The 5,290-nt window shown below is 37.2% G+C and overlaps 1 pseudogene; it reads right to left on the bottom strand.

Annotated features, from left to right (window-relative positions):
- Window positions 1–2,367: 2,367 nt before the first annotated feature.
- On the bottom strand, window positions 2,368–3,551 carry LOC118529143 (tubulin polyglutamylase complex subunit 2 pseudogene; annotated as a pseudogene).
- Between the last annotated feature and the right edge of the window lie 1,739 nt (window positions 3,552–5,290).

Raw genomic sequence — 5,290 nt, 5'->3', positions numbered from 1 at the left:
CCCTGCTCGGCGGGAACCCTGCTTCTCCTTCTCTCACTGCCCCCTGCTTGTGTTCCCTCTCTAGCTGTGTCTCTCTCTGTCAAATAAATAAAATAAAATCTTAAAAAAAAAAAAAATGTAAACAAAAATGTTTTTAGCTAATTTGGGGTAAATATGAGTTCACATATATTTAGTTTTTAGGTTTTGTTTGTTTTGAAATTAGAGCAAATAAAAATACCTTTCATTGGACAGATTAACAAAAAGCATAGTTTCTTATGTTGGGAAGATTCCCTCTTGCCCTTTTTATCCCAGAACACAAGGCCTTGGTTACTTTACAGTCTATTGAAAAAATTATTTAACTATCAGCTACCTTACAATATCTATATATGTTTTCCCTACCTTACAGCGTCTATACCGATAAACCTTAGCACATAAGGTTCCGGAAATGTCAGCAGAAACCATCTCAAAAGAATGGCAGCCTTTGTCTTTTATGACCCCTGGCCTTGTGGGCCAAGTTATATCCATGCTCCTTGACATTTGCTTATCTAACTCTTCCTCAGACTATATCACATGCCCCTCATAGGTTTCCCTTACCTATTCCCTCTATAGTTGGATTACTTACCATCAAATGGAACATGACAACCCTAGTGACACCAGAGTACTACACTTAAAATTAAAACTCTTTCACACCTAATGCAAATGCATTCATTCTTTCACACATTTCTTTGCTGCGTCTTTTATATAAGATCCCTAAGGTCAAGGTTTGTATAGCTTACTGTGTAATTTTTACAACCAAGAACAGTATTTGGCACATAGCAAAGAATCAATAAATTTTGTCAGATGATTGAATATCATAGAACATGCATTGTTTAATGATGCAAAAATGGTAATGTAGATAAGACCTCTGCCTTTATTAAAGTTGAGTGGGGAATTATTTCTACCCTCTAATTGCATTCCTTCCTTCCACCTCCACAGTTGTATTTTTTTTTTTCACCATAATGATAAGGGCGTGGTTTTGCTTCCCCATTATACTACTTGCTTATGTCAGGGAATGATTTTAAGGTTTGATTTGACAGTTTTGCTCTAATGAGGAATGTATTGCATTGGAGGGGAAAAGAGAAATGAAGGTATTTAGCAAAAATTAAGTTTATTTAAATTTATTATTTAAAAATGCATATAAGGTAATGGAAACTTGGGGAAAAAAATAGATAAAACAAGGTGGAAGAAACTGCAAAATGTTTGCTTTCATGTCACCAAGGAAATTAAGTGAGGGAGACTCTGTAGTGAACCACATGAAGTAGAAGGTCACCTGAGAGTAAGCAGAATTTAATTGAACTTTGATTATTTTGATGATGTTTGCCTCAGTTTTTGGTCATGACACAATAAGAAAAATGGCAACTTAAGTGAAATACATATTATATGAAGATAGAAATATATTCATTTGGCCTAACTACTCCCCCTAGAAGAATGCTGAGGATGGTTTGAGAGGGGTTGATGCATTAGATGACACTTGACATGATGAAAATATTTAAATAAAGATGATAAATAGGTGATAGATAAATCGATGGGTGAGGGACGAGGGGAGAAAATTGTTTCTGGACACAAAACGTATTTTTTCTTACTGACTGAATCACAGGTTGTGTCACCTGATCACATCTCCACACAGCTACTTTGCCTCTTCTGTGCGTGATCGCCATCATCTGGACAGAAATTTGGACCCAACAATGACATTCACTCTTCTATTTTATGTAAGGAGGCTGCCATTTGTATGAGAAGAGTGACTGCCCAAGGAAGAAAGTAGAGGTAGAACCAGGACTGAAAATTTGCCTTTAACATGACCAGGCACTTACTGTCAAGCATTTTGAAGGTTATGACATCTCTGAATAAAAATATTATTAATACAACTAGGGATTCGTGACAATGGCTGATGTGCTATGATTTTTTTTTTTTAAACTGGAAACAACAAACTTTATAAGAAACTGAAAAGGACCAGTGAGAATTATGAAAAATAAAAAGAACATATACAATTGTACCTTCAAGAATTTCCATGGAACATTATGACCCATCAAATTAAGGTATCCACATTCTCTAACAAAAATGAACTGATCTGAGTAAGGGCAGCATGAAAATATTCTAATGCAGTGCTGCCCAACAGAACTTTCTGTGATGATGGAAATGTTCCATTATCTCTGTTGTTGAATACAGAAGCTACTAGCCACATGAATACTCACAATGTGGCTAATGCAATTGACGAACTGAGTTTTTAATTTATACAGCCACCCGTGGCTAGTGATTACCAACTGAACAGCACAGTTCTAATGCCTCATGGGTCAATATCAGTGGTTTCTTCGGGGGATTTCTCTAATCACTGTTGAGGGGTGTAGACGGTTGGCGGTAGAAAGAGGAAAGCTCTTAACAGCTCTATTTAACTACTTAAACAAGTTCTGAAACTCTCCACAGCTTTCAGACGCAAGGGCTGAGGAAAGGACTCGGGGGGAGACCTGAGTATGCCCTTGAACTCCTGGCTAATGCCAGCGGGAGTAAAAGGCCTAGGATTTGGCTCACGCAGAAGGGAAGAGGCCTATGGTGCCACTCACAGAATCTGAGGCTTGGGCCATCTGTGCACGGAAATCATTGCTGTAGGGCTGGCGGGAAGGTAGGGGTGCTCATTTCCGGACAGGGTTTCCAGGGCTAGAAGAGGATTTAGAGGTGGAGGGAGGACCCGGGGGCCCTTTCTGGCCGCCTGCAGACTGGACTGGCCCTTTCTTTTTGGGGATTAAGGTCTTGTTCTTGCTCTTGAGCACTTTTCTGGGATCCAGCTTGTTCATGAAGCAGTTGGTAGGTCTGTGTTGTAGGTGATGGGTTTATACATGTTGAACCACTGCTTGGCCTGTGGGCTAATGCCGTAGCTGGTGAAGGCATGCTGCTGCTGCGGCAGGCCCAGGTGCGTGATGAGCAGGCGATGGTAAGCAGCGAAGGAATCGGTGAGAAAATGCCGGTGTAACGCTCAGTCCAGGAACCAGATCTCAGCAACTTGTGCTAACGCTGGTTTCCCTCTTTTGTAGACAAGGCAAACCTTCCCATTTCCATTGCAAGGATCCAGCTCAAATATCACACTGCAAGAATCAAAGTGAGTCTTCTCTGGCTGGTTCTCACTAGCTTAAACTGCATCATCCTCCAGGTCTGCCAGAGTTGGTGCATTTGGGAGTGAATACACGGAAGACTGGTTGAGTTGAGTCAGTTTTGCGATGCTGTTAATTGCCATGCTGCCCAATGGAATGGTGTGCTCATCCAGCGTCACACTCCATGTCATGTGAAAGCCCTTGGTCATCAGGTAAAAATTCTTCACATCCTCAGGTAGCACGCAGTTATTTTTTTGTTCCCATGAAGAAATCATATGACGTTCAGCAGGTGGTTTCTCTATGATAGTCACCTCTGTCACACCTGGGGAAGATTCTAGGATGCGGGTGATCCCCAGGGTCAGCTTCTCCAGGTGCAGCTTGCTGCAGCCCACGGGCGGCGTCTCCTCCATGCCTCGCGTCCCCACTCTGTGTGGGGTGGGGGCAGTGGCAGGGACCAATGTGCTATGAATTTTTAAAATTCCAACACCAGGCATGCAGCATAGTCTTCTATTGAGAGGTCTTTGAAATTATCAAGTCTAAGCACCAAACGAGTGTTTTGAATTTGTGTGTGTGTGTGTGTGTGTATATATATATATATATATATATATATATATATATATATATAATTTGTATATATAATATAATTATCATTGTACACTGCCAATATTGTCTATGTTTAAAATTAAATATATTGACACTTTTGGACTTCTTTTCTTTTTAGGTCTGGTATTGTTTATATGCAGAGTAATTTTTTTAAGTTTTTTTTTTTTTTTAATTCTAGATAATTAACAGTGTGATATTTGTTTCAGGTGGACAATATTGTAATTCAACACTTCCATACAAGATCCAGCGCTCATCACCACAAATGTGTTCTTTAATCCCCATCACATATTCTGCCGTCACCCTGCCCACCTGCCCTCTGGTAACCATCAGTTTGTTCTCTATAATTAAGAGTCAGTTTCCTGGTTACTTTCTTTCTTTTTTTCCCCTTTGCTCATTTGTTTTGTTTCTTAAATTTCACATATGAATGAAATCATATGGTATTTGTCTTTCTCTAACTGTCTTATTTCACTTATATGCTGAGCAATTTTATAGTTCAAAAATATCCAAAAATCAATCAAAGAGACTAAACACCTACATTTTTAAAGTTTTGTAAATATCTTATTTAGTTATTACATAAATATTTATTAAGACTAGTCTGAATTCCAGCTACCATATAAAGGACCAAGATTTAAAAAAAAAAAAAAAGAATGATAAATTACTGACTATAAGCATCATAATAAATCTTATCATTGAGGTGTATATGCTGCACTTGGGTTCCATCATGAAGGAGAGCTTAATTATCTTTATTTACTTAGGGAAAGTATGTAGACTGGATTAGCAGACAGTTACATAACAGACTATTATTCAAAACCTGCAAGATGCATTATCTCTATTACAATCAAACCATTTTTGTGAATATGGTTTAAATGTAGAAAGCTGAGTAATACAGATGAGTTGAAGTAGAAAATTTCTATTTTTAAATAAACCTTCTAGAACTAATGTTTAAAATTAACCATGTAAAATAACTTTGGTAAGAATTAACTAAAACAAAATATTGAAAAAAGTAAATTTAAAAAAAATATGTGTGATCAGTGGAAAGCTGGAAATAAAATCCTGAGTTGTATTAAAATTTGGGTATTAATGTTAGCTATGTAAATATAAAATTATTGGAGTTAAAACCTTCTTACAGAAGAAAAGTATACTTAAAACTACTGAATTATGCTAAAATTCCACTGAAATTTTCAAATTTCAAATTTTACTACTTGAAAATTTTATCACAAAATAATGTCACAGAGAAAAATTTAGGATAAGTACATACTTATCTATTTATAACCATTTAAATATATATTTTAAAATACTTAATTGATTTTATATTAATATTATTTTAAAATAAATACAGTCCATGTTTTTTTTTTACAGGGTCACATTTTCTTTTTTCTTTTTTTAAGATTTATTTATTTACATGGGGGGTGCGCAGAAGGAGAGGGAGAGAAAGAATCACAAGCTGACTCCCCTCACCGAGTGCAAAGCCAGGCATGGGCTCAATCTCATGACCCTGAGATCATGACCTGAGCCAAAAATAAGAGTCATACACTCAAACGACTGAGCCACCAGGCACCCCAAAGTAGCACATTTTCTAATAATAT

This window comes from Halichoerus grypus, chromosome 2 (genome assembly GCF_964656455.1).
Source record: "Halichoerus grypus chromosome 2, mHalGry1.hap1.1, whole genome shotgun sequence".
NCBI classification, from domain to species: Eukaryota; Metazoa; Chordata; class Mammalia; order Carnivora; family Phocidae; genus Halichoerus; species Halichoerus grypus.
The sequence above is the reverse complement of the archived record's forward strand: the minus strand, read 5'-3'. Positions and strand labels throughout refer to the sequence as shown.